Source organism: Neltuma alba, unplaced genomic scaffold (genome assembly GCF_004799145.2).
Source record: "Neltuma alba isolate B1F8T4 unplaced genomic scaffold, ASM479914v2 tig00005602_pilon, whole genome shotgun sequence".
Classification (NCBI taxonomy): domain Eukaryota; kingdom Viridiplantae; phylum Streptophyta; class Magnoliopsida; order Fabales; family Fabaceae; genus Neltuma; species Neltuma alba.
The window spans coordinates 14959-35034 of record NW_021634169.1 but is presented as its reverse complement, the minus strand read 5'-3'; the positions used below and the strand labels follow the sequence as shown (position 1 = coordinate 35034).

At 35.4% G+C, this 20076-nt stretch overlaps 3 pseudogenes; 2 read left to right on the top strand and 1 right to left on the bottom strand.

Moving 5' to 3' along the window:
* The first annotated feature begins 609 nt into the window (after positions 1 to 609).
* Positions 610 to 3191, top strand: LOC114748068 (taxadiene 5-alpha hydroxylase-like; annotated as a pseudogene).
* Positions 3192 to 4025: 834 nt separating this feature from the next.
* LOC114748067 (xyloglucan endotransglucosylase/hydrolase 2-like) lies at positions 4026 to 9458 on the top strand (annotated as a pseudogene).
* Positions 9459 to 13738: 4280 nt separating this feature from the next.
* LOC114748071 (putative receptor-like protein kinase At4g00960) lies at positions 13739 to 17573 on the bottom strand (annotated as a pseudogene).
* Positions 17574 to 20076: the final 2503 nt, after the last annotated feature.

Here is a 20076-nt window from a genome sequence, read left to right as displayed (position 1 = left end):
TATGATAAGGATAGAAGGAAGCAATATTTGCAAAAAAAAATAATTGAGAAATATTTAAATATATTAATTAATCTTAGATGCAAAATTTGTTATATATTTATTATTTGCGTTTAAAAATATATCAATAAATTTTTGGGAAATTATTGCTGAACTACTCAAAGTTGCTAGATATTGTCTTCTGAATTAAACACAAGAAACTAGTTCCGTGTACAATTAGATAGTCAAGTTTATTATTTTACAAATAACAATTTTAGATCTATGTATTTCAACCCTACACTGTTATTTTTTCCTAAGGTCTCTTCTGTTTCTTTCTTGGATTCCACATGTATACCAAATGGGGCCTAAGATATTTCTTATAGACAACTCCACCGTCTCGTTCAAATTTTATACTCTAGGACGGTTTGTGACTTTAAGAAACGGTTGACCTTGTGATAAGAATCAACTTGGTTTGACCATTTGTTGTTGTTCTTCTTCTTACACAATAATTAAATAAACCAATTAAATTCCCTATAAATATGTGAAGCAGCACATATATCCCTCAAGACAGCCAAAAGGAAATAAATGAGTTCAGCATTTTCGAAATCCTTGATCCTCACAACTTCACTACCAATGTCCACGGATCTCATGTGGGGCTTCTTCTTCCTCCTCTTAATTGCATTTGCTTCTTTCGGTTTCTTGATGCAAAAGCAAAGCCATATCAGAAAGAAAAAGAAGCTGCCACCAGGTGAAATGGGGTCCCTGTGGATCGGAGAAACCATGGAGTATTTCAATGCACAGAAAAGAAACAAGTTGTTCGAGGACTTCGTGCAGCCTCGGATTCTGAAACATGGAAAGATCTTCAAAACAAGGCTCATGGGGTCACCAACTGTGATAGTGAATGGATCAGAGGCCAACAAGTTCTTCCTGTCGAATAAGTTCAAGCTGGTGAAAAGCTCCTGGCCTTCGTCTTCAGTTCAGCTCATGGGGAAGGACTCAATCATGGAGAAAGACGGCGAAAGGCACCGATTCCTTCGTGGGGTTATAGTCTCAAGCCTTGCCCATTCTGGCCTTAAAATGCTGGTTTCAAAGATGTGCAGCTCAGTTCAGCTTCATATTTCCAGAGATTGGCATGGCCGAGAAACGATTCACCTGTACAGATCAGCCAAAATTCTTACTTTCAACAGTGTTCGAGTGTTTAATGGGGATGAAGGTGGATTCAGAGATGCTGAACACGTTCGAGAGGGTTTAGAGAGGGAGTGTTCTCACCAGCAGTTAAAGTTCCTGGTTCTAGGTTTTGGAGAGCGAAGAAGGCGAGGGATGAGATCGAGAAGATGCTGGGGAATGTCGTGAGGAAGAAGAAGAAGGAGATAATGCAAGGAAGGTTGAAGAAAGAAGAAGGGATGCTTCTAAGGAAACTTGTTTGTGGGATCATTAAAGGAGAGATCACTGAACAAGAAGCCGTCGACAATATGGTTCTGCTAGTTTTTGCAGCTCACGATACAACTTCTTTCGCCATTGCTATGACCTTCAAGATGCTTGCTCACCACCCTGACTGCTACACCAAGCTTCTTCAAGGCATTTTGATTACATTGTTCAGTTACTTGATCTATATATATCTTGATTTTCAATGAATGTATCAAATACATATAGATCAGATATATATATATATATATAATATTAATTTGCAGAACATGAAGGAAGAAGAAAAGGAGGGGTGAGAAGTTGACAGTGGAAGACGTAAAGCAGATGAAATATTCATGGCACGTTGCGAGAGAAAGCATGAGATTGCACCCTCCTATCTTCGGCTCCTTCAGGAAGACAATTGCTGATATTGATTATGAAGGCTTCACAATACCCAAAGGATGGAAGGTCAACTTCTTTATTTATTTCTCTCTTCCTCATTTATTACAGTGTGAGACACCATATATATATATATATATATATATATATATATTGCGCAAAATCTCATATATGATACTCCCTCCATTGATATAAATAAATTATAAATAACCAATTATATAATAAAAAATCAGTTAAAAAAATAATAAATATATGTAATTTTTTCCTCAAAAATATCTCCTTATTGATATGGGGTGAAAGATATTGAGTGGGAAGAGATAAGACCTGAAACAGAAAGAGTGGGGGGAAAATAAGTGAGACATGTAGTTAATTGGAGTTTAAAATGGAGAAAGTGCATTCAACTTTTAGAAAAAACACTAAGTATTGCTTATACATAAAATTAACCCTATGTGGCAAAATGTTACGTATATATAGGATTGAAGGAAGTGCTATAAATTTAATTTTAATTAAATTTTATTATTTTTACTACTAATTCATATACACCCTCAATTAAGAGTAATTCAGGAATGTTTGAAGAATTAAGACACTTAATTAACTAAGTTTGGGGGGAGTTTGGGAAATCCCAAAAACACTTAAAAAAATATTTTTATGCAAGTTAAGACAATTTTTTTTTGGGAAAATCCCAAAAAAATGACTACTGAATTTCAAAATTTCAAATCAAGAATTACTACAAAAATGCGTTATCATTTGCTCTTTGAATGTAGTCATTTTCTTTATGAGTGTAGAAACGAATACTGATTTAGAATTTTGAAATTCAACTATCACTTTTTTGAGATTTTTCTCTCTTTTTTTTTTCATATATTTATCTCGCATATCTAACATTACTTCTAACAAGCTAATCCAAACACCAGTTTCATCACATTTCTTAATTCTTATGATCGATTAGTTAAAAAGCGTCTTATATATGATGAGACTGAAGAGAGCATATTATATATAGATTAACTGCATTTGTAGCTAAGTGGTGTGGTTACTCTTGATAAGAGAGAAAAGGCTTAGCTTATTAATATTAAATGGTGATTTTGCAAATTACAGGTGCTATGGACAGAATACGGGACACACTACAATGAAGAGTATTTTAAGGATGCAACGAGGTTCAAGCCGAGGAGGTTTGAGGAGGATGAGGCAACAAAAATACCACCATATGCATTTGTTCCATTTGGAGGAGGACCAAGACTTTGTGCTGGTTACCAACTGGCTAAGCTCAATATTCTCATATTTCTCCATTATGTTGTCACTCGCTTTGATTGGTCCTTACTTCATCCTCATGAGCCTATCACTTTAGATCCCCTTCTCTTGGATTGCCCATCAAAATCTGCCCCAAGATCTCCCTCACTACTCCTTCACAACTTTGAATTATATGTATTTCTTAGATTTAGGGAATTGTTCAGATCAATTTTAGTCGTTAACTTTATCGGTCGGTCTAGATTGTTTATTTATGACAAGTGGCAATAATAACATGGGTGTGATGGTCCATGGTAGTTAGTTCGAATTGATCTATATTTGTTGTCCACATTAAAAACAGAGACGAGGATTTAGTCAACATTATTTTTTTGGTAAAGTCAATGATAAATAAATGTGTAAGTCTATGAATGTTTATTGGATCATGATTTTGTTTTCTTGCGTGGAAATGATAATTTAGTTTGGATATATAAGACCAAGTTTGACCAGAGATTTTAATATTAAGAGAAATTAATTCTGGCAAAATGAACCTCCTTAAATACAAAGACAAGTAGACATATATAATATCGTTGAAAAACCAAGTCAATTATCTTCCATTACTGGGTAACGTAACACTATAAATAACATAACCTAATGATGGCTCAATTGTTGGCCGACGTAAAAGATTGTTCTCATATTTTTTGTTGCTCATACAGGTTATGTTTAATCATTGTTTTTCTTAATTTTCATATGTAGTGAATAGCTTAATTACATATTAGTAAGATCTAATTTAAATACAAATTTTTAATTTTATTTTAATTTATAACAAGTTATACTATTCATAAATCACAGATTATTCATTTAGCATAATATGTGACACGGCGAAAAATATCAGGGCTTCATCACCATTTCAAGGGAACGAGTTTCAGTGCGAAGCGGCTTGATAAGCACAAGGAGCTCATCACCGCAACGCACCGTGTCATTAAAGTTCGAATTGATCTTGACCGTTGGATGATGAGCGATATAAAATGCTGAAGGTGTGGGCGATTTCAATCCTCTCTCTTCGTTCCCCTTCTTCTTCGGCATCATCTTCATGCGCAGGTAAACACCTGATCAATAATCTCAGCAAGATGCTTCAGGAGGTGCCTATAAAGAGTAGGTTTTGAAGGATCTTGCTTGATAGTTGGGGTGTAAAGTGCTGCGACTTTGACTTCTCTGACTTGAAAAATTCATTGCCTTGATCTTTTAGAGACATTTGTTTTTTTTTAATTTAGCTTCTGCTTCTGCTGAGACAGTCGCCATTGGTATTTTTCCTTTTTTTTTTTAATGAAAAGGCAAAATGCATTAATTAAATAGAGATACAGATTTAAAGGTTCACTACACTAGAAAAAAACAGGACTAACCGAAGCAGCTACTTTAAAAAGATCAAAAGTAAAAGTCTAAGAGCTGCAGAAAGTCCGAGACGATAACATCCCGTGATTGTGCTTTGCGGCAGATTGAGACTTGCTTTTTGATTGAGAAAATATCCCTTTTTTTTTTTTAATGGCTGCCTCCTGAAAAGGAGAGTTGGTATCCAAACCAAACCTGCCCTTAAACAACAGCGGAGGAGGTTTCTGTTGAAACATTCGAGCTTTCCCCAGGGGACTTCGATCGAAGACTGGCCCTGGTATTTTTCTTCGATGAGGAAGAGAAGCGAAAATTTGGAACTTGCATATTATTAAAATAGAAAAAAATAGAACTTGCCTTGAATGGAGGGAACTTCGTTGACTTTATCTCAGAGAACGACGTCGCATGGCAATTAAATAGAGGGAACTCGTCCTTGACTTTGTTAAAACGGTGCGCATAAATGATGAGCTCTCAGTGCTCACCGTCTTGCTTAGCACCGAAATTGGGTCCCATTTCAAGGTGCTTCCATTTATATAACAGAAAAAGTGTATTGTTTATAGTGAAAAGGAGAGCAAGCCACGGAAACAGCTAGTGTGTATAATTAATGAGCTCACATGACAGATAATTAATACTGGTATTAAAATAAAACCAAATCTTGAAGACAACAATAAAGCATACTTAAGATTTATATACTACTTTCAGTCTTAATTATAAGATATCATTTATAAACTATAAACAAGATTTTATAATTAGGACCAGAGATTATATAGTTCATAATGTTAATACCTAAAATGTTAAGAATAGTTTGGTCAAATATTATAAAATTTATTAATACTAATAGTAATACTGATATCCTTTTTCTTATTATTAGTGCCTATTTTTCTAATAAGATAAGAGTACTGTTTTTATTCTAAGGTAATAATTAAAATAGAACACACTTATCCCATTTGAAGTAAAATTATAGCCTTAATAAATATGGTAAATGTTTGTTTAAATATTATAACAGTACTCTTATCTTTGGCCAACAAAAAAACTCCTATCAATTTCTTTTTAAATATCAATTGCCAGCCATAAGAGGTATAGATTATGCGAGATAATTTCAGCCAAAAGTACCATGTGAAATGAGGATTGGAACCCTTTAGTTGAGCTTTCTCATTTAAGTCTCAATTACGGATATTAACTATTAGATGCCCTCTAATAGTGTTGAGATAAAGATCTTTATTTATTTTTTTTAAAAAAATAAATTTGTAATTCCCTCCAAAGTTATCAAATTCATGAGTTTAAATACACTTATGATAAATATGTGAACTCAAATTATAAACTCAAATCATAAACTTGTAAAAATTTACTTTTATTAATAAATTAGTATTAAAAATAGGTAATTAAATAATTAAAATATAAAAAATAACAACAATATTATTTAAATATGTTTTAAATCCAAATAATTGAAATTAAATTTATTAACGTTCACAATATGCCATATTTAACAAAAATTTTTTACAAATTCTATATATATATATAAAGTTATTAAACATAACCAAATTAAAAAATTAACACGAATTTAAGTGTAAGGTGACACGATTTTATAAGCTGAAAACATAAAAACAGTAAACTTAGTAAGCAAACTCTTAAGTTTAACCTAGTTTATAATTATCATGAGTTTAAGAGCAAGTCGAGATAACTTTATAAGCTGAAAATGTTAAAATATTAAACTCGGAAAGTCAACTCTTGAGTTTAACAGCAATGATCCCCTCAACACTATTAGATATCATGATATATATGGTGATTAATATCTATCAATTAATTGTTTCACCTGCGAAAGCCTCAATTCAGGGGTCCAAATTCGTGAAATCAAATAACATTTATACGCATTAAAAAGATACCTCCACATGATCTGACGCATGCTACGTGGGGTTAACTCAAGTGGTCAGAGTGAGGTGAGGTGTAGATATAAATATACAATGGTCAAGAGTTCAAACCTCTGAATTTTTTTTTGAAAAAATAATCTAACACATATTAAAGTAGCACCAAATATGTTTATAAAATAGCGAATAAAGATTAATCTAATTGATAAAAGTACGATTAATAGCTCAGAAGAGTATATCGGGCCAAAAAAGAATAGCTCATAAGAGTATAAATTTCATTGCGAATGTCAGAATCTCATTGATAGGTATTCTGCAATTACTTCTCCAAACATTCTTTTGAGTTTTGAATTTGCGTTTATCCAAGGCACCTAAATTCTTATCCTGTTACCAAAAAAAAAAAAGACAGTATCCTTAGAATATGGAGGGGTTAAGTTTCTGGTCCAGTCTTCGTATATTTTTAGGATTCCTAGTATTAGAATAAAACAATCCCAAATTCAGCTCTTTGACTATCGTTCAACCTCAAATTCCAAAAACACATCCGTATCCATTGACCTAGCTTCCTAACCATTATTCTTCTTATCATCCATCGATCAAAACTGATTCTCCTTTTCGTCCATCTGTCTCCAATTAATTTTTCCCAGAAAAGTAAAAGTCTAAGGCTTAGATGATATTCAGTTTGTGACAGAAAATATTATCATCATCATAATGATCCCAATCAATCACCCTAAGCCATGTGGCCGTTGTGTTCACAACAGCTTCTGGTAACAAACTTACATCCCCATCGATCTATAACATTCACATTATTAATCTCACCCCAACAAGAACGTTGTTGTTGTTATGTTCCTGCGAAGCAATCTGAAACCTTCACTTCATCTAAAGGACAAGAGATTTATCTTCATCCATGTTGTCTTGTAGTTCCAATCTTGTTTTTGTTTGTGTGTTTCTAGCGTTTGTTGGTACGAGTATTGGTGTGGATGGGAATTTCAGAGAATATTTTGACACTCTTTTCGGAGAGAATAGAGCCAGAATCGAAGATGAAGGCAAAAGCTTATTCCAAACGTTGGATCAATATTCTGGCTTCGATGTCGTTTCCAAGAGTGAGTTTTTGTTCGGAAGATTTGATGTGCAAATCAAACTCGTCCCAGGAAACTCAGCAGGAACCGTCACTGCTTTTTATGTATGCATAATTATAATGATACGATGTTTTACTTCGTAACATGAAGATGTTTATGTATGTATGTATATGTATGCGCCTATATGTTTTATGGATTGGGATTGGTTTGGGAGGTTAATTAATTTTGGTGTGATTAATGTTGTGTGCATGTGTAATGTACGAAGTTAAGCTCGGAGGGGCCACACCACGGCGAGATAGACACATAGTTCCTAGGAAACTTGTCGGGAGATCCTTATCTGATGTCCACTAATATTTTTGCATGTGGCGAAGGTGGTCCAGAAATGCAACTCTACCTTTGATTTGATCCCACTGAGGACTTCCACACTTACTCTATTGATTGGAACTCTCAACGTATCATGTAAGTTACATTATTACTGCTCCCATGTCCATCAGAATAGGGTAACTTTCAAACATTGCATAGAGTTTTATGCCATGCGTAAATAACACTATTAATCTTTGAAACTTTACAATAAACTTTCCCGAACATTTATATTTATGCAAATAACTTGACATTATTAATTTTGTTTATTGTTTAATTATTTGCAAATGATCATTTAACGGGTATTGCGTATAACTCAAAGTTTGTTTAGATTGTATATGCATATAAAAATAAAGTTTAAGAGGTGTAAAATTGATTAGTTTGAGATTAATCATCAAGTTGTAAAGGATAAAGAAGTTATTTGTACATGGTTTTAAATTTGGGGAACTTTTATGCTTTAGCCATATTATTGATGACTTGTTAATAATAGGAGTCAATTCTCTAATCATTTTGTATTAAAAACCACCCCATTAATGAAAACCTTGCTCTTTACATGTGTAATTATTAAGATTGTTTGGAAAAAATTATAAATTTGAGAAACTATAAATATTGAAATTTTAAATTTAGGACCAAAACAAATACCGTAATAAACTCTTATATTTAAAGCCGGAGGAAGTATACTGATCATTCCTTCTTCCTTCCATTCTACGTAACGAATTTGGGTGTGTTTGGATTTTCATGTGCAACTGCATAATTTTTGAATTGAATTTGAATGCAGAATACTTGTGGATAATACTTCCATAAGAGTGATGTGAAACAGGCATGAGATTGTATGATGAGCATAAGCCCATGAGTCAAACAAGGAACATGCAGATGAAGGTCCGCGTCGCAGCACCCGTGAGAAAAGACTCACGTGGAAACTCAGGCAGAGTGAGGAATATAAGTTGTTAGAGGAAAGAGAGGAGGGTGTGGAATATGTGATTGATCTCTGATTTCTCTCTTTCTAGGTCTCTTATTCTCTCTGAATATTCTGCTCCTTCTCTGGTGTTTTCCCTTCTCATTCCCTGTTTCCAGTCATTACGTATCTGTTGAGCTTGTACCTGGGTATTATAAGTTCAATGGGCTCTCTCTTCTAATAGGCTAGTCTTTTGGGATGGGTTCTCTTTTTGGGCTTATGCTCATCACATTGGTACTTTCAGTAAAAGTCGGCCAACCGAAAAGGGCTACCTGCGGAGGGTTCTGACAAGTAAGAAGACTGAGTGAAGTGCCGTAGAGTAGAGCTGCCGGAGACATCGGCTCTCGAGAGGGGTGCTCTGTTATGAGTCCCACATTAAGAAATCTCACAAGTGTTGTGGAGTTTATAAGTTCAAGGGGCTCTCCCTCCTAATAGGCTAGTCTTTTGGGATTGAGCTCTCCTCTTGAGCTTATGCTTATCACAGATTGGAGTGCATTTCCCTACAAGGCAACCCATGAAGGTTTTTGGAACTCTTTGGAATGGAGACTCATGGGCTACCAGGTGGGGGCAGGTGAAGATCGACATGTCCAATGCTCCGTTCGTTGCGTCGTTCCGGAACTTCACTGCTTAGGCCTGCACGGTGAGCCCGGAGCCATCGTGCCGGGGATTCGGCGTAGCCAAACAGACCAAAGACATAGATCCGAAGAATAAGATGAAGATGCAACAAGTGCAGCAAAAATGGGTGGTTTATGATTATTGCCATGACTTTAATTTAGACGTTATGCTCATGGTCTTCCCTGGAATGCCGCAAAGCCAATCTAATACCTCAATAGACACACACCTTATTGCAAACTATTTGTTAATTGTCACTTAAGTAGTGTATGTTTTGTTGTTTAATTTGACATAAAAAAATTATTTTAATCCCTTACTTTTATACGTATTTTTTTTAGTTTTTTTAATCCTAATACCATTAATAAAATATACTAGCATCAAAATTTTAAATGTTGAGAAAATAATCTCAAGTACTAACATGTTAAATATAATTTATAATAATAATGAATGTACCAAAAAATTATCATTTAAAATTAGCTGTGTTAAAGTTAAATGACTATAAAAGTACACTTTTTAAAAAATTAAAGCATTAAATTAAAATTTTATATAAAATTAGAGAACCAAAAGTGCAATTTTTGCCGTATTATATACATTGCCCAAACAGATAACGAGCATACATTTTTTAAATATTGAGATCCATATATATAAAAGCACATTGGGATCCATTTTTCAAACTGTTTCTTACTAAATTATTCCTGAGGGATCGTAGCCTTGCAACTTGCACATTATAAAAGATGATGCCGTTGACATGCAAGGATACAGCGGTGGCATATGGTGTTTTTTTGGGAAGAGGGTATTGACTTCTAGGTTTCCATCCGAACCGATCAGCTTATGCATGGTGCAGTACTTAGGGGATACACCGATGAATTCTCCATTACGGTGGTGTGTGGTAAGCCTCTGTTTGGGTATCATCAGAAGCTCTGGGATTCTCTTCGAATGATTGGGCCAAGCATCAGGATGCCTTGGTGTGTGATAGGGGACTTCAATGCTACCTTAATTACGAGCTGGTGAACTCTTTTCTAAGGCTGTTAAAGGAGTCATGGCGGACCCTTTCTTTAGAAATGGGTTATGGACTATAAGTTCGAGGATCTTGACTTTTATGGTCCCTCCTTTACTTGGAATAACAAAAGTTGCTTTGGCCGTATTGATAGAGGGGTGGTGAATAAAGCATGGTTGGACAAGTGTAAAGATGCTAAAGTCTTTCATCTACCCAAATACAAATCGGATCACAGTCCGTTGTTATTGAAGGCATATGATACGGACAGGGAAACGCGACGGCAAGAAAGGCCCTTTTGCTTTTTCACTCCTTGGGTGACTCATGAGAGCTTTCATGACTTCGTTAAGAGCTCTTGGGATAACAGTTTGAGTTGGAACTCTACGGTGGAGGCCTTTACAGACCGTGTTGTTCTTTGGAGCAAAGAGGTCTTTGGGCACGTTGGATACCAAAAAACAAATTTTGCACAGGAAGTTACAGCACTTGGAACAAGGTCTGAGTTTGAAACCGGGTCGTGTTGACCTTTTACAGGAGAGAGAGGAGGTTTGGAGGAATCTGGAGGTTTATTGTTGCAGGAAGAGGTCATGTGGCTACAGAAATCAAGGTGCAACTGGTACTCTTTCAGTGACAAAAATGCAAAGTATTTTCACTGCATAGCTAACAGTAGGGGGAAAAGAAACAGCATTGAAGCTCTTAAGCTTGAGGATGGAGAGTGGTCGTATGACTATGAAGAAATTATGAAGTCAGGAACTCAATTCTTTAAAAACTTGCATAAAACTGAGGGGGATCAGAATGTGAAGGTCGTTTTTGACACACACTTTCCGACACTTGATGCAGACTCGCTTAGTAGACTAAATGAACAGGTTTCTTTAGAGGAAATTAAGAGAGTGTTGTTTGATATGGGGCCTCTAAAAGCACTGGGTCCAGACGGTCTTAACCCACTCTTTTACCAGAGTCAGTGGGAGACTGTGGGTCAGTCAGCGGTACAAATGGCTGCTTCAGTTATGGAGATGCCGGAGACTATTAGCTCAATAAATAAGATTGATATTGTTGTTATTCCCAAGGTGGAGACGCCCGAGACATTTAGGGAGTTTCGTCCAATTAGCCTCTGTGATGTGATCTATAAAGTTATTACTAAAGTTATTACTAATAGACTTAAAGGGATTATACCAAAGATTATCTCTCCTAATTAATGTAGTTTTGTTCTCGGCCGGCAAAGTGTAGATAACATTATTTTGGTTCAAAAAATTATACACTCTGACTTGCAAACAGGACAAGAAATGTTTTATGGCTCTTAAAATTGATCTTGAAAAAGCTTACGATCGTCTATGGTGGAAATTTCTTTTGGAATGCCTAGAAGAGTTGTCGTTACCATCATGGATGGTTAATCTCATTAGAGAATGCATATCTTTGACGTCCATGCAATTAGTTTGGAACGGGGAAAAAACTTGCTCGTTAATCATCATACGTTATCTGACAAGGTGACCCACTATCTCCATATCTATTTGTTATTGCAAAGGGGAAATTAGCTCATATGATCCAATCTGAAGTTGCTCATGAAGTTTGGCTCCCCTTCAAATTAAAGAACGATAGAGTAGCAATATCTCATTTATTCTTTACTGATGATTCAATTTTGTTTGCCGAAGCTAGTATGGAGCAAGCGGGGTTGTGAAGGTATGCCACGATGATTTTTCCATGGTGTCATGTGAGAGGGTTAACGCCGCAAAATCTCTGACCTTCTTTTCGTCTAATGTTAACCGCACTTGGCAAAAAAAGATCATTGTATTTCTGGGCTTGACCCTTACAAGTGACTTGGGAAAGTACATTGGTGTTCCGTTACACCATAAGAGGGTCTCAAGGGGCACTTATCATCACATTCTGGACAAAATGGATAGCAGACTGTCCAATTGGAAGGCCTCCTCGTTGTCTCTTGCTGCACGGAATACACTCGTGTCTTTTGTTGTATCGGCCATTCCGTCGTTTGCCATGCAAACCACTCCCCTACCACGTACGGTGTTTAAGGATATCGACAAGAGATGTAGAACTTTTCTGTGGGGCAGTAATAATCAGGAAGCCTCACCTTGTTGCATGGGATGGCATGTGTAAACACAAAGATGAGGGCGGCCTCGGAATTCGAACGGCTACGAAGCAAAATAATGCTTGTATGATGTTGGGATGAGGCATGATTAGAAGAAGAGATGCTCTCCGGGTTAAGTTCTTGCGAGAAAAGTACAGCGAGGATGTCGTTCCTAAGATTGAAAAGCGTAGAAGTGAATCACAAGCTTGGAAAAGGATCATAAATAATTGGGAGAACACTATGAAGGGTTTGGCTTGGAACATAGGCGATGGCTCGTAGGTTAAGTTTTGGAGTGACAGGTGGCTTACTAATCATCAACCGCTGTCTTTAAAGACTTTGGTATATGATATGTTGACACCGTCGGGGGGCTGGTGCTGGGACAGTTTCAAAGATCTTTTGCCTGTGTCTATCTTGAGAGAGGTGGATAAAGTCAGAATAGGCAGTGAAGGTCTTTCTCTTGATATGCCCAAATGGAGGTAGTCCAACAACAGAGAATTCACTCTTCGGACAGCGTACAACAGTCTAAATGACCAGGTAGATCACTCCCAATCTGGGTTATGGCGCAAGGTTTGGAAACTTAAGGTACCACAATGATGTAAGACATTCCTATGGCTTTCTATTAGAGGATGCCTCTTGACTAACTCAGTTCGATGCTTAAGACGTTTCACATTAGATGAAAGGTGCACCTTCTGCGAGAATGGCAGTGAAACAACTCTTCATGCATTGTCTTTATGCCTCCAAGCGCGTGAGAAATGGAAGGAAATCATCCCTATCTCTCTTCATCGAGATTTCTTCGACTTCACCAATGTCACTTTTTTGGGTTAAGTGGAATATTTCTCAAACTATGAACCAAGATGGAGTTAGATGGGGGATATACTTTGCTGTTGCTTGTCGAAATATTTGGTTCAGCTAGAAACAAAAAGGTCTTTGAGAATGCTATGGAGGTAACGAGTTGTTTTAAAGCGACGGCCCTAGCTTGCTTAGCTTGGACTAACCTGGAAATGAAGTCCCTATAAGGTTTATGTGAGCCTAACCCGAAGTGGCACCCACTGGTGGAGAATTGTATTAAGATTAACATGGATGGAGCCTATAGTGCTGCTATGACTAAAGCGGCTTGTGAAGGGATATGTCGCGATCATACGGGGAAACTATTGCGGGGCTTCATGGTTCATTTAGAGCCTTGTAGCAGTATCTCCATACAGAGCTTTGACCCCTTTTTTTGGGAAAAAAATATCAATGAAAGTCTTCGTTGGGTCCTTCTAACCAATAAAACTTTTGAGCAGAAAATTTTCGTCAATTTTTTTATTAGTTGTCACTACAATATTTTGTACAATAATCTTGCTTTAAGTGGCGTACTCAAGATTTCCACACGCATTTTGAAACCATTTACCACTAATTTATCTCCTAATAACACAAAGCTTTAAAAAGCTAGGTGTATATTTATGAGTAGTATAACAAATTTCTCAAGTCCCTTGGCCCCTACATATGCTTGAAAATGATGATCTAGCGAGGAAATTGCTCTGTAAAAGTAAGTTCATTTCTCGATTCTTCAACAGATTGATCTCCAGATGATGACGATGGAATAATCTTAATACTTGGCATGCTTGTCCAATTATAAAAGAATGGTTCTGAAGGAATTGGGATGGTACAGGAGGAGCTACTTAGCAACGTAACAATGGAAGCCATTGATGGCCTATGAGCTGCGTTTTCTTGAAGACATAGTAAACATATTTGGATGCATCTCATCATTACACTTCTTGAAGATCCTTCTTCTTCAATCAATAATGTTGGATCTGCAATATTTGACAACATTCCTTTACTCCAACTTTTCCAAGCCTGTAAGAATACTTTGTTTAGTTGCAGAACCCAAAAAACAATGAAGAATGATTTTTCAAAGCTGATTCAAGTACTGATAGAGGGAAATACTTACAGCAGTTCCTATATGCTCTATGTTCTCTCCATTGTGGAATTCACCATTCTTTTGACCACTTATAATTTCTAAAACCAATACTCTGAAACTAAAAACATCTGACTTTGTTGAAAAGATTCCATGTTTTGCATATTCTGGTGCCATGTATCCACTACATGTGCATATCAAAAGATGATTAGTATTTAAACTTAATTAATCTAATAATAGCTCTAGCAATAGTATATAATCTAGAATATATAAACTTACTAAGTCCCAACAATTGTACTTGTGTTGCTTTGAGTTTGATCGACTGCAAACAACCTTGCCATACCAAAATCTGAGATCTTAGCATTCATGTCTTCATCTAAAAGTATGTTGTTTGGCTTCAAATCACGGTGAATGATCCGTACTCGAGAATCTTGATGGAGATAAAGAAGACCTCGAGAAATGCCTTCTATAATTTTGACACGCTTTTGCCAATTTAAACATGCTCTCTTGATTGGATCTGCATTAAGTCATGGACAACACATTCCATGATTTAAAGTACTAATCTAGCTATTGAAGTTTAACATGATACTAATATTTTAGAAATTTAACCTCTCCAAATATTAGCTATCATACCAAAAATGAAGTAATCAAGGCTTTTGTTAGGAAGGAACTCATAAACGAGAAGCCTTTCTTCTTTCTTGAGACAAAAACCAACTAGCTTGACTAAATTCCGATGTTGTAGCCTGGCCATTAGCAACACTTCATTCTTAAACTCCACATCACCTTGGCCAGAATTCCTGCTCAACCTTTTTACAGCAATCTCTTGTCCATCATACAACCTACCCTGGAATTATATATTAAAAGAAAAAAGCGCGCACACAAAACTAGACCATTGAGTTTGAGTAACACAATGCATGGGAGGAACCTAAATTTATTGTTATTTCTATAAAACAATTTAGTCATATACTCCTTCGGTTCTAAATATAAAACCCATTTTATAGTATAATTTACATTATAAAATAGGTCTTATATTTAAAATTGAAATGGTATCTTCAACTATTATCTTACCAAGTAAACGGCTCCAAATCCACCTTATCCAAGCTTATTTGCATCAGCAAAATCATTTGTTGCCATTCTGATGGTTTCAAAGTCCATTTGCAATGAGTCGGCAGCATCCTTAGCTTCAGCTATATAAACATGGATGGTAGTATAGTACAGGGAGTTATGATTAGTTATTAATAACTATATATCAACTACATATGAAAAGAAGTTCCTCTAATAACTAATTTGAAAAATGAATAATAATTTTTCGACCTTGAAATTGGACAATAATTATCATTCAATCTTAAAATTGAATATAAAAAAATAAAGTATGTATTTTGAGTTATTTCTGCAGAATATACATACGTTTTTATTTACTTTCAAAGTATATATTTTAATCTAAATTTAAATTTTTGACAAAAATAGCATTAATAAAAAAATTGGTGATTTGACTTTTCAATAAAATATAAATAATTAATATATGTAATTTAATGAAATTTTTGGCAACCGTGTATTTAGTTAAGAAGATACATACTTGTATGGAAACATTTTCATATGTTTCATGTTATAATATTATAAACATGAGACGTTGACTTACTTCCAATTTTATTGGGTCGCCTCATTGGTTTTAAATATATTACAAAGATGAAGATGAGTAAGGTGAGTCCTGCGGTGAAGGCAACAACCACGGCAATAACAATCCTTGATGACTTGTTTCTCTTTCCTGCACAAAGGAAAATTTGCACTTGTATTTATGACAAGTTGATCCTGATAAGTTAAATTCAATAAATTTTCCAAAAGGAAATAAAAGAAAAAAAAGAAATAGCTTTGATATATGCCTTTTAAAAGGGTTAGGATATTTTGAAATGTAAGTCCCCGTGAATTATAAGGGGTAACAACGGTGAATTATGACGGGTAACAAACGCCACTGCACAGGCATATTCTCATTCTCGTTGGAAATCTGTTTGAGATACTATTTAGTATTAGTTGTGAACTTTCTTAAAAATGGGAATTGTAATATTGATTCCCTATGTTATAAGAGCTTGACCTCTTCTGCTAAACTCAACCCTTTTTAATTGAGACAAAATTCTTTTCACACATTTTTTCTTGTTCATAATATAAGAAGTCTTCTAGAAGAAAATTTTAATCCAAAATATAAGATGTTGACAAAGTAATTAATAATAGTTTTTCACTTTTACCTCTTATTACATAGGGGGGAGAGTTTTAAATGCAAGAGAAAGAGGGGAGAATTTTCCAATCACTTTCTTTAATAAAGATAAAATAAATAACTTTTATCAATTCAAAACATATTTAATGACTTTCCTAACTTTTTTGTTTTGTGAGAAAACGTAACCAACTTTTTATATTATAGACCGGAGGGAGTAATACAGTCTAAAATTATTTCTTCACAACTAATCCAAACACAAACTCTAGGCAGTAATTTTCAGTTTTAGAATTATATTTTCTTGATCTAGTTTAATTTTAAAAAAAAAGCCTTGATCATATAAGTTTACCTTGTTTGGAGGCGGGATGAGGCAACGGTGACTGCACAAATGGTTGTGTATTATTGTATGCAGAAGCGTCAAAGAAGCTATCGGGTCCAAATCTAATATAGCAACTGGGTGGGACCACCCGACCACCTCTCTTTCCGTCACAACATTTAGAAATATCAGAGATTGCCCCGCTCAGGCAAATGTCACAATCCTTGTTTGACAAGTCCGGCGTGCACTGTGCAAGACCGTACATGGTTTGATTGCCCGGACCACTAGCATTCGCCACTGCAAACTTTCGAAACGAGTCTCCGGAAGCAGCCCTTTCTCTCAGATAACTCATCATCTGCATCAACACATTCTTGAACTCGTCTTTCTCCAAAGTGTCAGAGCTGTCTGACGAATTGTAACCCGGTGATGTTTCCATCACACCAAATATCGATCGGTTTGAGTATCGCAGAAAGCAGATGTCATACCACCCGATTGCTTCCCTCGCATTAGGTGAACATACTTGGAGAATAATCACCCTCGAGTCTTGGATGCAACTGCGGCAATCTTGTACACTAATGTCTCCTCGGCATAGTCCGATGACGTAAACTTTGTCGGAGTTGTTGTCGGAGGAGAAGTTGTAGAAACCATAGTCGATTTGTGTGTTGAAAGACATGTTTAGTAAAAGGCTTCTGAGGTTGGATCGGAAAGAACTATTGCTGTTAGCAGGGCCTTCACCACAGACATACTTCAAGAAGTCTTGCTGGGCGATAGTGCCATGATGAGAAATTAGGGTTATTAGGCAAAAGAGAAAGAAGAGAAAGGAAACCCTAGGCATGGTTATTGTACGTGATTTCTTTGTGCGTAGTAAAGGTAGGTTTGAGGATTGTCTAACTAAGGTCTGTAATCTTTTCTTTTCTTTGTATTTAGGTTAGAAGATGGTACCAAGTGTAATTTGGGAATTGAGAGTGACAATGCCCAAACTTTACTTAGAACAACTTGTAGTCATCTCTGGAGTCTAGACTTCTTTCCGTCTTATAAAAAAAAAAAATCTCTTGAGTCTAGATTTTTCAGGGTAATTAATTTATCACACAAAGCGTTACGAGAAGGAGATATGAAAATGAAGACGCCCCCACTAAATTAGAAATAGTAGGCTATAATGATTTTTCTGGACGTTTAAATTCTTGTTGAAACAAAGATGGCATTGATTTATTTTTTTTAAAAAAAAAACCTTTAGTCACAATCATGAATAGCCCTATACTCACCCTATTACATTACCCAATTTGCTAGCCTTGTAGCTCTGTGTGTGTGTCCTCTTCCCTCCTCTTTCATTGGATTAATATTTAATAGTCTAGATTTTAATTTTTTATAAACCATTTATAAAAAAAAATTGAAAACATTTAGTGCATTGAAAAACCATTAGAATTAAATTTTAACATAGTTTGTAATTTATTATTTATTTATTTTTATAATTTATTTTTTTATATTTTAATAATAGTTTTAACAAAATTAACTGTGAACTGTTAAAATATTAAGTCAACGAAAGAGAAGGGAAGAAGATGGGAAGAAAATAGGAGAGGTTCGAACCGTCCCAAGCCATGGAGAAAAAATCATTTACGATTGCCTCTCTCCGACGTAAAACCATGGCGTTTGGGCGTTGAGCCGTAGCGACAGAAGATTTTTGGGAAGCCTTGTTGGTCTTGGTGCCAGAATTAGGGTGAGGAAAAATAAAGTAAAACAAAGGAACTAGGCTTAGCCATGGTAATTGTTAAGGTCAAGGTACTAAAAACAAAATCGATTAATAAACTGATGAAGACAGTAATTTAAATTATGATGATTTACCAGAATTAGACCAATCATAATTAAAATAATATTCATATCAAGAACATTAATCCATAAGTATATAGAATATCCGTGTATAAATTATGCATGATCCAACAAATGCCATTTCAAGCTTAATAAAAGACATAAAATCTAAGCTGATCGATCTATCCAAAATTTGGGTAGGTTGGTCAAAAAAACTAGTTTATTCGTTCACTAGTCAGACTAAGCAACCTGGGTTAATATGATGATGATTGTGCGTATTTTCTATGCACCTACTGAAGCGATAGTTAATCATACTCTGAAAACCATTAATCTTGTTATTTCAATTGATATGTAAACTTAATTTTGCCTATGATTTGTTTTGCCATGTCTCGTGTGTATTGCCTTTAATCTAGTACCGTTGACTGTCCTTGCTTCGTTTCTTTGAATGATATTTTCCTTTCCATTCAAAAAAAAAAAAGGCAGTGGGATATGATGTTTGAGAATTGTCATTTAGCAAAATGATGACTTGTTGGTCAGAAGTAAACTAAAGTGTGGTTAGGGATAATGATAAAGTTCCAAACTTAATTAATGCGACTTTTACTAGTCATTTTGAGTTTAGATTCCTTTCGGGTAATTAAATAATTCGTTACTTCCACATTAGTCTATAAGAATAAAAGGGTAGGAAAAAATAGATGCCTCACTGTGAGAAATACGGCACAATATGATGTTTACGCACTTTTAAAGTCTTCTTCACTATTGAAAGAGACGCACAAAGATAGTGCTTCTTGGCCAACCTTTGCATATAGGGGAAACGAAAATCTCATAGAAAAGAAGTCACCAATTATTAATCAATGGGATGACTAAGTCCAAATTACCTACTTGGATGGACTTGTCACTTTTCACTGAGCTTTGACTTATTGCGAAGGTTGTATGTGGTCTTGTTTTCGCCGTACAGAGACCGTGTCTGTCCAAAATTTGATCAGACTCACTAGTCAGACTGGGCAACTTGGGTTAGGTTTTAATATGATGATGATTTCTATGCACCTACTGACGGAATAGTTAATCATACTCTGAAAACCATTAATCTTATTATTTCAATTGATATGTAAACTTAATTTTGCTTATGATTTGTTTTGCTATGTCTCGTGTGTATTGCTTACTGTTCTTTTTTTTTTTCGGCCTTTAATCTTGCACCGTTGGCTGTCCTTGCTTCGTTTCTTTGAATGCTATTTTCCTTTCCATTCAAAAAAAAAAAAGGCAGTGGGATATGATGTTTGAGAATTGTCATTTAGCAAAATGATGACTTGTTGGTCAGAAGTAAACTAAAGTGTGGTTAGGGATAATGATAAAGTTCCAAACTTAATTAATGCGACTTTTACTAGTCATTTTGAGTTTAGATTCCTTTCGGGTAATTAAATAATTCGTTACTTCCACATTAGTCTATAAGAATAAAAGGGTAGGAAAAAATAGATGCCTCACTGTGAGAAATACGGCACAATATGATGTTTACGCACTTTTAAAGTCTTCTTCACTAT